General features: G+C 46.3%; 1 protein-coding gene across 8 annotated transcripts in view; it reads left to right on the top strand.

Annotated features, from left to right (window-relative positions):
- Positions 1 to 12,057, top strand: part of EBF1 (EBF transcription factor 1) — a 267,162-nt gene that overhangs the window by 37,004 nt on the left and 218,101 nt on the right. The gene's annotated exons all lie outside the window — the stretch shown is intronic.

Consider the following 12,057-nt stretch of genomic DNA (forward strand, 5'->3'; position numbering starts at 1 on the left):
TCTGAGTGCCCTGCTGCTGGGATGGGGCAGCCAGGATGGGATGGGGCTGCCAGGTTGGGAAGGTGCTGCCAGGTTGGGAGGGTGCTGCCAGGTTGGGAAGGTGCTGCCAGCTGATGCCCAGGGAAGGAGGTTGGGTGGTGCAGGGAAGAAGAGGCTGGTGGGGCAGGAGCAGAGCTGGGCTCCTCTGGAACAAGTTTTTCCTCCCATGCTGTGCTCCCATGGCTTAGCCCTGCCCTGGCAGCCTCGTGCCGTGAGCTGAGCATTCCTTGGGATGTTTTGGGGTGCAGTGTTTAGTTGGGAAAGGGAAATTTTGGCTGCCTGCCCCCATGCCATGTAGAACCCTCCTGCCTGCGGGCAGAGGAAGAGGAGGGGGTGGGAGAAGCAGCGAGGCTGCTGGATGGGCTGGGAGCTGTAAGAGAAGAGGCTGGGAGACCTGGAAGTGGCAGGCAGACAGAGATAGATAGCAATTAGGATCTAGAAGCAGGCTGGGAGATAAGGAGTCACCGAAGATTTACTGTATGTATATGGACAGAAAGAAAGAGCGAGTACATTGGGAGCAGGGAGGGAGGTGTGTACGCACAGTAAATCTCTGGTGATGCCATATCTCTGGCAGCTCCTGCATCCTAATTGCTCTCTCCTTGGCTGCTGCTTTCTGGCCTCCAGCCACTTTCTCTCCATTTCCCTTCCTACCTCCAGCGCCACCTCCGTGAGGCAGCGTTCAGCCTCTGTGGGGCTGGGAAGGCTGCAGCTCCCCTGGCATGGCTGGAGAGGTTTTCCCGAGCCTGCTGGCATCTGTGCTCTGCTTTCCACGGCCTCCAGTGAGCCCTGGGCAGCAGAGGGGAGCTGGAAATGCCGTGGGTTTGCTCCTTGTCCCTGGACTTTGGGGCAGAGCTGGGTGACCTCGGGGGTTTTCCCTTCCCTGCCCTTTGTGCCAGCTGCTCAGGACCCAGGGAACTGCATTTGCCACGGGGAAATTCGAGATGTGTTTGTGAATGTCACCCTGGGGATCAAGCACAGCCCCGAGCTCCAGCAACAATCTTTGCTCAAGAGTTTGGACAATGCCACCACCCTAAAATTTACTTTTAGGATCCTGTTCTTCGCCCAGGAACAACCTCTAAATGTCTGAATCTTTGGGAAGGTTTTTCCTCACCTTCTCAATGTTCACGTGTGGTTTCCCATGTGAGTTTTCTTGGGACACATTCTATTTGCTTTAGGAACACGAGTAGCCCCAAGGACCTTCTCACAAGCAGGATTTACCTCTCGAGGTCAGAAAGATGGTGGGATCTGCAGTTTTGCACTGAACCTCACATCCTTTTAACTTCTGAGTTTTTTTTTCCTCTCTACCAGACAGGAATAAATGTCTCTTTGAAGCACAGTATTGTATTCTGTCATGCATCTTAGAGATCATCTTCTGATTTGTTCAAACTCATACCAGTGATGCTTAATTAGAAGAGTTTTATAACAAGTAAATATTTTCTTAAATGCATAATTGATTGTGGAGGGAAGGAAGAACTGCAGGAATGGAAATCATACATCATTTCATTATTAATGGCAATGTCTAAATAAAATGCAGACCTTGTCATATTTAATGGATGGCTGAGTCCATTCTGCTTTAAAACACAAACTGCTTTTTTTTTTTTAAAGGTGCCTGCATAATTTCAGCCAGTTTAGGTAGAATTTAAGATTTTCATAACGTGTTTGAGGGATTTAAAATTTGTATGACCTAAACTAACTTGTCTCAGAGCAAACCAATAAGGAAATGGTCTTGGCATAAGTTTGAAAGTTAATATTCTCTTAAATTTTTTTCCCTCCTGAATAAATTAATTTAGGGATTTTCTTACAAACTGCATAACACCTAATGAAGGTTTTATATTTTTATTGTATATAGAAATGAAGCTGGTGGAGCTCTGCAGATTTACACTCACTGCAGCTGTGGTGATTAGTGTTACCAAAAGGCAAATTCTGATTCTTGACCATTTATTAGCTGTGAGAGCTGAGGAGTGCTGTGAGTGTTGCCGGGTGGTGCTGGGGTCTGAAAAGGATTTGTGCAGCACAAGGCAGCCTGGCCTGGCTCTGGAGAGCCTGGGACCAGACAAAAGATGTGAGGGAGATGTGGTGTGTGAGCACATCAGGGGTTTAAGCATCAGAGAGAGGAGCAGGGGATGGGTTAGCAAATGAAGAGCAGATCTGCTGCTTGCTCAGTCCCTCAGCTTCAGGCTCCAGTGGGAGTGGGGGCCCTTGGGGCTGTGTTTGCCTCCACGTGAAGAAGCTTTGAGGGGCTTTGTTTTTGTGACACTCTGGATTGCAGGGCAAAGCTTGTTCACAGGAGAATGCAGGATGGGTGCAGGTGTCCATGTCCTGGGTGTGTGGAGAAAGGTTTCCAGAGGTGGCTGCAGGTTGGGGGCACTTTTTGTGCCTTGTCTTAAGAACCTGATCCATCAGGGCACCACTGGGAGCTCCTCCCAGCAAAGCTTTCAAACTTTGTCTCAACTCCCTGCAAAGCTGGAGAAATTTGTCACATTATCCTCTGTGTGATTGCCAGGAACAGCCACATGTTCCCATGACAGGTACAGGTGCCAGACACAGCACAGGCCAATTTTCTTCTGGCAGGATCAGTCAGAGTGTATCATGGCACAGCCAGGACGGGAATGGATCCGTGTCTGAGCAGTGCCAGCAATGCGGACTGTCCCTGCTGGGGACCTCTGCCTGTGGTTCAGGTGACACCCAGCACCCAGTCTGGGGTCCTGGCAGCGATGGTGGGATGGCTGGAACAGGAGAAAGGGTGACTGCAGGTGAAATGCAATAGTGAAAGAGAGAATGACTGAACTTGAAGCATCTTGGCAGCCCTGGGCACACGCTACAGCTGGTGCTTGCAAAAGGATGTCAGGGATTTTGTTCCCCGGCGTTTGGCAGTGCTGTTGTGTCTTCCTTGCCCAGCACAGACCACAGAGACCTTTAGATCTGAGCTGTGGAGAGCTCCTGCTCTTCTCATCTCTAAATCTTTAAAATATTGCAAATAGTTCATTTGTTTTAAAGCTTTAAACTCGAGCCTTTGATGTTGCTTTTAGGAAGTTAAATAATAAAGCACAGTGTTCTCCGAATGAGGGCTTTTGTCAGAAAACCTTGCTTTACAATGAAAATAAGGAAAACATAAATAAATGATACTCAAATATTTATAAAGGCATTCAGCAGATCAAAATGTTTCATTCTGCCTCTATATTGTTATTTCGTGTCTCCCCATCTGAGACTATTTTTTGTTTAAACCACTCAGTGCAGAATGTATTTTGCTTCTTATATCACTAATTTGCAGTGTTTTACTGAGTCCTTTCTCACAGGGACATCAGCAGGGCATTCAAGGGATAGGTATGTAAATACAGGAAGGTTGTTTCTGTGGCTGCCAGTTCTGTGCCTCCCTGCCATGGGTGATCTCCAGTGGGAGAAATGAGGCTGCTCCAGTGATAACAATAATTGTCCACAGGCTGATCGAGCCCTGTCTTGGTGTATTTCTCTTTCAGCAGTGCACATGTGACAGAAGCCTCTGCCCCTAACATGTATGAGGTGCCACTGCTTCCCCCTGCCCAGGGAATATGGGATTCTCTGCTCCTGACAGGGGCAAATCCCTGTCTCCATCTCCTTTTAAGCCAACAGCAGGAATGCATCTTGAGCCCATTGCTGTGGGCAGGGGGATTGGTGGCCTCCTGTCTGCTTTTCCCCACCCCATCCCTCTGGATCGAGGGAAAACTGCTCTTGCTTCAGGGAGGGGCGTCTCTAGAGGCAGAGATTCCAGGAGTACTTTAGAAGTCATATTTGGTTTGTTGGCTTTTTTTCCAAATAAATACCTGGCATCGCTTCTGCCAGCATCTGAGCTCCTTCAGGTCCTTGTCTCTCCATGTTGCCCATGAACTGTGCTGCCATCAGTGAGGTCTGGTCATGGTGTCATTGCCCCAAGGAAAATCCTTTCATTTTGTCAGGAGGATGTCAGCCAGGTCCTTGAAACTCCTTTACGGTATCAATATGTGCTGCTAAACAGGAGAGGGAGAGGTTTTGGCACCCAGAGCCTCCACCGAGGTTTCTGTGTGCAAAGTGTCCTTTGGAAAAACACAACCAAATAATAAACCCGATGAATTTTAACAGAAAATCCAGAGTCATTGTTCACATTTCCAATTTGCCTGGCTGGGAGCAGCATCCTGTGGTTGTCTCTGGGGACCTGGAAGAGGTTTTCAGATGTGGTTCTGAATCCATAGCATTCATTGCTTTCTGTGGCACATCTGACCTCTCTCAGTTTTTTTTTTTTTTTCTTCTTCTTTAAATATAAATAAGGTTTATTTATTTGTTTAAGTATTAGCCAAGTTCTGTATTGTAGGTTAGTAAAAAACCCCACAATCAGTACTTGCTATTGAGCAATGTTAATTCTGCTAAAACCTAAGCCTGAGTGCATTGTAGCTTTTGTTCCTGGAAACTCAAGGATTTCTGGGATTCTCACTGGACAATGAGATTATCTATTTTTCTGTGGCTTTGAATTTAACATATTAATTTTCTGCTGCTTGTTGTTTAATCACCCACAGTTCAAATGCAAACATAGAATAAATCTTGTTGTTAAAGGGAATTTGAAATGGATTAGAGAAGTCTTGGCGAACTATGAAACCTGTTAAAGTTGTGTTAAATCTGTACTTTAGTATTTTGGTTTTCACTGTGGATATTGTGAAAAGAGAAAATGTAAATTGTCCCAACACACTGGTAGTTAGAGAAGCTGTTCTGAACCTTCCTATTTATCACTGGTGGGGAATGTTGTCCTGAATTACCAGAGCAGCATCAAGGTTCTTGGATTTCTGGGGTGGCCAGTGTTGAGTTTTGTCAGGCTGTGATCCCAGGGTCATGCAGCAGTGCCTGTGATCAGAGATGTGGTCAGAAGGAATTTTCATGGTAACGATTGTCCAAGAACTTTACTTATGTGTAAAACTTATGTGTAAAAGTGATGTCTTGTGCTTGGCCCTGGGCAGGGAGGGGAAAGCTTGGCCAGGCACAGTCCTGTGTTCCTCCAGGGCAGAGGTGACCCTGGGGAAGATGGAGAGGATGTGAAGGAGGAAAGGGCTCACACCATGGAGTGATGGCAAAGCAGCTCATCCTGCTGGCTCCAAAGGGGGTGACACTGTGCTGTCTCCATGGGCTGTGCTCAATCCAGTGCTCTCAGGAGAATTCTGCACTGCCTGCAGAGGGGAGGACTAGAAGCTGCTGTTTTTCTAAGGAATTCCCTTGTTTCATGGTCTCTTCACCCTGGCCTCAAGCTGCTGCTTTTAGCAGCTGGTCCTGTAAAGGCACCTGCCCTGCCTGGCACTGTGGGGGCAAACATCCATCTTTCCTGTGAGCATTAATCTGTCCTGGGAGCCTCTGTCCACCTCCCCAGTGTCCTGGGGCAGGGCTCTGGCTCTGTCTCCTCTCACATTACAGGGCCCTCTCTGTGGCTTCCTCGGCCTGTTACAATACAAATAAATAATCACAACAAAAGCCCATGTGCCTCCTTGGGAAAATAACAGTTTTCACATGCAGATACTCAGGAAGTTAAAATTGGAAGCTCTGACTAGTCCTGCTGATTTGTCCACACATTTATTCTGATATGATGCTTAAATGGAATCAGCTTTCGGCTCTGGCACTCGCAAAGCGCAGCTTTCCTACCCCCAGTCTCAGCACAGGAGGAGCGGGGATGGGAAATAAGGTCTGTTTCTAAATGAGTGGGAGAAAAATCAGGTATGTGACTCCTCTAATTCAGACAAGGCTGTCTCTCATTGTTTGGCAGTTCAACTACAGCTTCAGTGCATGGGAAAAATTTCTCTTCCAATTACACAGCAGTTTTGTGGTGGCTGAGTGCTATAAATGGGACTGCTTTGCAGCCAAAGATATCTCATTCATAAATCCCACTGTTCCACTCTATAATTTTTCTCTTTTGGATAGATCAGTATTCTGTGGTCATATCAACCACAATCATGCAAGCAAAAATGAGTAGTTAAATATTGTGACAGTCCTATAAGTCTTCTTAAGGCACTGTGCATAACACAGTTATTCAAAAGTGTCACTTGGTGCATGGAAAGGAATTGACCCTTTACTAATCTTTCCAGTAAAAGCTCTTGAAAAAAAAAAAACAACCCAAAAAACTGCTGAAGATAATCTGGGCTGGTTGGACAATTTATAAATTTTACTCTAAGTGCCAATATTTTGACACCCACATATACAGACAGAGCTGTACAGAGATACACACAGGTACATCTGGGCTATAAAAATGCAGATGTGGTATATACTCACTCACATGTTATCCTTTGTACTGGGTTTGTGTGGCAAGATGGGGTCGGTAGCAGGGGGGTTTCAGGGATGGCTTCTGTGAGAAGTTGCCAGAAGCTTCCCCTGTGACAGAGCCAAGGCCAGAGGCTCTGCGATGGACCCACCACTGGCCAAGGCTGAGCCCAGCAGAGATGGTGGTGGCATCTCTGGGATGAGAAAGGAAGGTGAAAACCCTCTGTGCTATTGCAGCCTGGAGGGATGAGTGAGAATGTGAGAGGAGCAGCCCTGCAGATGCCCAGGGTGGTGGAGAGCCAGGGGGAGGAGGTGCTGCAGGAGCAGAGTCCTCTGCAGGTCCAGGTGGGGCAGGGGGATGACCCTGAGGGAAGCCCACACTGGAGCAGGTTCCTGGCAGGATCTGTGGATCCATGGAGTGAGAGCCCACACTGGAGCAGGTTCCTGGCAGGATCTGTGGATCCATGGAGTGAGAGCCCACACTGGAGCAGGTTCCTGGCAGGATTTGTGGATCCATGGAGTGAGAGCCCACACTGGAGCAGGTTCCTGGCAGGATCTGTGACCCCACACAGGGGACACACTGGAGCAGCCTGTTCTGAAGGACTGCACCCCATGGGAAGGGATCCATGCTGGAGCAGTTTGCAGAGAACTCCACAGGAGGGGCCCATGGAAAAGACTCACACCAGGGAAGTTACTGGGGACTGTTTCCCGTGGGAGGGACCCCACGCTGGAGCAGGGGAGGAGTGTGAGGGGTCCTCCCCTGAGGAGGAAGGAGCAGCAGAGAGGATGTGTGATGAAGAGACTGCAGCCCCCATTCCCTATCCCCCTGTGTCACTGCAGGTAGAGAAAAATGGAAATGAAGCTGAGCCTAGGAAGAAATGAGGAAGGTGTTTTAAGGGGTTTCAAGATTTGGTTTTATTTCTAATTACCCTATTTCTTGATTGGCAATAAATTAAGCTAATTTCCCCAAGCTGAGCTTGTTTTGCCTATGACAGAAATTGCTGAGTGATCTCCCCCTGTCCTTCCCTTGACCCATGAGCCTTTCATTATATTTTCTCCCCAAATCCAGCTGAGGCGGGGAGGGATAGAGCAGCTTTGGTGGGGACCCAGGCTCAACCCACCACATCCTTATACGTTCACTTACTTTCTACAGATTATGTTTATGAATTTAACATGACTCTCCCTCTCTATTTGCTGTCCCTGGGAACACCTCTAGCCGGAAAGCTAAGAAATGAAATACAGATCTAAGGAAATGTTCCCATAAAAGAAATAACTCCCCGATTCCAGTGCTCTGCGCTCCCACACCCATTAGCATTCAGAGCAGCAACCACTTCACACAGAGCCTGCAGGAGAGACCCAGGACTTCCAGCACTCCCACAGACCCCGTGTCACTGCTCAGCTGCTGGAAATTGGGCACTTCAGGGGCAGTGCTGGAGCTGAGCTGATTTACACGAGCTGAGGCTGGGACTGGCACCGGAATTTGGGGTGACTGAGCAAAGACTCTTCCTCACAGGTACCCACGTGCTGGTGCACATCTTCTCACGTGTCCCTATGTGCAGGAGGGATGAGGCACACATGGATGCAGTTGAACACCTATACATGACATTTTTTCCCAAGCCTCCTGCTGATCAGAAATGCACAGAATGGTACTTTTGTTTGCACAACACCCATAACAGACTTCCCCTCCCTGCCACTGGTATCTCCTTTCCCTTTTTTTTTTTTTTTTTTTTCCTTATAAACTTAAGCAGATCTGTCTGTCTAAAGTATATATTCACACCAAGAGGTCTAGTTATCCCATAATAAGCACGTGTAACTCCCATTAGTGTCAATGAGAACTTCACATGCATATCAAAGGGGAGAATAGATTCATGTGCTGTGAGCAGGAGCTGAAATTCAGATTTATAGTTTAAATCTGTGTTTAATGGATAAATTCTTTGGCAGAGAGCTAAAAACTGAGAGGTGTTTATAACATTCCAGGTTCCCTTCCTTTTTAGTTAAAAGCAATAGCAGAACAAAAAATGTAACTACTGTTCTGTTGTATTAAAAATGTACATATTTACAGCGAGGACTCCTTTCCCTTGCTCTTCTGATTTTTCTGTAATGGCTTTCCTGTTTTTAAAAACTCACAGATAGTGACCTCCAGGGTCTCCGAGGGCTGGACGCACTTGTGTGGCCAGGGACCAAACTAAAATGAAAGATTAAAGCAATTCTGAAAGATTTCCTGATAGGCCTCTGCCAGCACTATTTCAGAAAAAAAGTCCCCTGTCATCTGGCCCTCGGCCATTTCCCGGCCACCTCCGTGGGTGTGGAGTGGGGAGGCATTTCAGAGCTGCTCTTGGAGTTTTTGTGGAACTCTTTATTAAATATTTAACCTCTTTACTTTTTTCCCCTGCCCCTAGCTCAGCTGTGCTGCAAGGAGAGCAGTTTTTCTAAAGGCATCCAGATGCTCTGGTGCCTGATAATGTGGTTTTTAGGGAGGATGAGCCTTTATAGCACAGATGGGTTTTATCGATGGTGTGGGGCATCCTTTGTGTCTGGGGGGTGACAGAGGGGTGGGCAGCTGATGCAGAGATTCTGGCTGGAGGAGGGACAGAAGCTTGGAGCAGGATTGCAGCCTGTAAGATGTGTCAGGACAGAGGGATGTGGGACCCTCAGCTGCCCCAAACCCACCCTATGGCTCCTGCTGCTCCGATGATGCCGAGTCTCATCCCTCTGTCATCCACCTTTGGGCTGGACGACCCAGTTCTGGTATTTTCCTGCACTTCCAGCTGTGCTTCTCCCTTTTTGCCCACTCTGAAGGAATCACAGCACTGGGGACATGGGATTTCCATAGGTTTTGTGGTTATGGGCAGCAGGATCCAAGCTTTTCTCAGTGTGGCAGTGTGTCCCAGCAGCATGGTGACCCCACAGGGGGACACAGAGTCCCCAGGCTCCTGCCATGTCCCCACCCCTGGAAAGTTGGTGCTTGTTGTTGTGTTTGAGGTAGCTCCCTATGGAGACAGAGATTTTTAGGCTTTTTTTGGCAAATAACTGGATAAACACAGCCGCTTTCCTGGTGTTTACCTGATTTGTTGCAAAGAAGTGGCCACTAAGGAATGGCAGGATGGTCACTGCTGGCCACCAGCTGGGCAAGCAAAGGATTCATCTTTATATAACTCCTGCTTCAGCCTCTTTCCTGCTCAGAAATAATGTTCTTCTGCATTCCAGCATTACCCAGAATTAGGTGTTAAGAGACACAGAGTTAAACCTTTGGCAAAGGATCCCTAAGGTGAATTTTGGGGCAGGGATAAGAGGTGAGCAAAGAGCCAGGCTGTGCCCCAGTTGGACCCTTGGGCTAAGATGCTCACCCAGATCTCAGGGCTCAGGGGCAGTTCCAACCTGCAATGTGCTGATAAAGCCAGCTCACTGCCTCCATGGAGGAAACACACTTTTTCTCCACTACTTTAATTAGGTTTTAAGTGCAATCAGTGGTATAAAGTTGTTTTAAAAAATTGCATAACAGAAACCACAGCTGATCTTTAAAAACTCCTTTTCGGAGGGAAATGGTGATTATAAATAAGAAGGCAGTTTTATAGCTCAATTACTTTAGTAACTTGATTTAACAGCGTGTTTTTTAAACCTACACCAAACCTAAGATAAAGGATTGATAATGTAATATGTGGAATACATTCAGCATAAAAACTGCAAATCCTACATCATACCATTGGAAGAGAAACATAAATGCATGCCGAAGCCTACAGTGGTTTTATTTTAACTAGTATAATATAACAACATGACATGCTGTGAAAAATAAATAACTTTTGAAAATGCATTTTCCAGGAATGAAAGTAATATTGAAAAATGACTGAAGTAATCACTTTTGTATGGATTCTGAGAGCAAAAGAGACGAAAAGAATAATTCAGGACTCAGTGCAGTGTTACACGAAAGCATAAAAGGGTTTTATAAAATACCCTGCTCAGGCCTGTGCCGTGTATCTGCTTATGGTCAGATGTGGTGAACTTTGAGTGGTCCCTTTTCCTGTGAATAGTCTTATTAAAAGTGATGTATCCTGCTATGCATGCAGGCTTTATTCAGCCTTGAAGTGACAGAATATGACCTGTAGACAGAGCACATGAGCTTCTGGACTCCTACTAAATGCCATTTTTGCTTTGATTATCGTTGTTTGGTGTGGAACAGATCAGCTACAGTGGAAATCTAATCTGGTTCCCATTAGCCTCAATGGAAGCAACATCATGTCTTCACTTTTTCTGGGGGAATTGATTTCTTCCTGAGAAATCTTATGTTATTTGCATGTGACTTCCTATTATATTTTTTAGCACACACTCGTAACCAGATGGGATGCAATGCATGCAAGTCTTTGAGTATTTACCTGCTGTTTAATCCTTTTTAGTATTGGAACAGTAATGGAATCGGATTTAGGGATTTTGGAGTCTGAATCTTCTCTCAACTCTGCCAGTGAAAATTGGGAATAAATTTCCTAGAACCAGGGGAATTGGTTATATGTGATATAGAGAGTATTCAAATAGGTGCAACTGCTGCTTACTCCCCTGGATGGTGTTAAAAAACGTAAAGAGATTTGTACTTTGGGTAGGATACCTCACATGGGGCCCTTCATGGCACTACAATAAAGCTCCCCAGTTAAAGGCACAGAAAATCATGTTTTTATCCCTCTGCCTGAGGCTGGGCAAGGTGGCAGCTGTTGCAGCACTTTTTGTCTGTCCGGCCTGGTTTTTTTTTGGAAAAGAGGATGGTGCATCATTTTCAAAGGCTGTTGATGATGTGTTTAAGGGAACAGGAGTTGGGGTATTAAGCAAATGCTTGCTGGGCAAGGAAGATGCTTTGCTTTGCATGGCTTATGTTCCCCGTTGGCATCTGGGCAGGTGGTGACAGAGCACTGACACCTTGGTGGCCACAGCTGGCTGAGGGTTCCTGATCCACAGCACCACCAAAAGTGTCTGTGCTGAACCCTTTGAGTGGTGCCAAGGAAGAGCCCACAGGCCTTAGACCTAAAATTATCTTCTCCTTCATTACCTTGAATCTTTGCAAACTCCCACTGGGATCAGGCACAGGACACGGGAGTGGTGCCTATAGAGTTAAATGTCCAGAAAAAAGGGCTTTATGTGGCTTTACGTTAGTTTTAATTTCCTGGTGGAAAATGCTGTTAATCTCTAGTGTTCCCCCTTGCACTGTGTAAAACAGGATATTATACCTATAGCAATATTAACTCACTTTTATTGAGGAGCTTTTATTTTTGGTGCAAAACAGTGACTTGAGCATTGTATAAAGTTGGTAGCCGTGTGCCAGGGCAGGTATAAATAAGAGTGATTCAGTGTCCTGGGTACACTTAGGACATTCTTTGCATCCTGTTAATTATGTTAGTTTTGGTATGGACTTGAAAACCCTGTGCTGTGGCAAAAATTGGTGTTTTGAAGCTAGAACAAAGGGGTCTGTTAGGTTTTCCTCCCTCGGGCCTACAGGAGATATTTAAGTGAAAGAACCCTGTCACTTTCTCCCACCACGTTACTGTATGTGCAAAACCATGCAGGCAAGAGAGGGTTAATGCAATAAAATAAATATAAAATACTCTCCAGGCTGTTGGACAGAGCTGGAAGGGGTCAGAGGTTGCTGAGCTGCTTCACTAGCACACTAATCGATTTGCTGTCAAGGTAGTGGTGCTGGGGTTTCAAGTAAGAGAAGAATTGAGTGCCGCTCAGGCCCAATTTCCATAATTGCTCACTGCCTTTAGTGTACAACCTTTTATGAAACACAAA

This window comes from Poecile atricapillus, chromosome 13 (assembly GCF_030490865.1).
Source record: "Poecile atricapillus isolate bPoeAtr1 chromosome 13, bPoeAtr1.hap1, whole genome shotgun sequence".
Taxonomy (NCBI): domain Eukaryota; kingdom Metazoa; phylum Chordata; class Aves; order Passeriformes; family Paridae; genus Poecile; species Poecile atricapillus.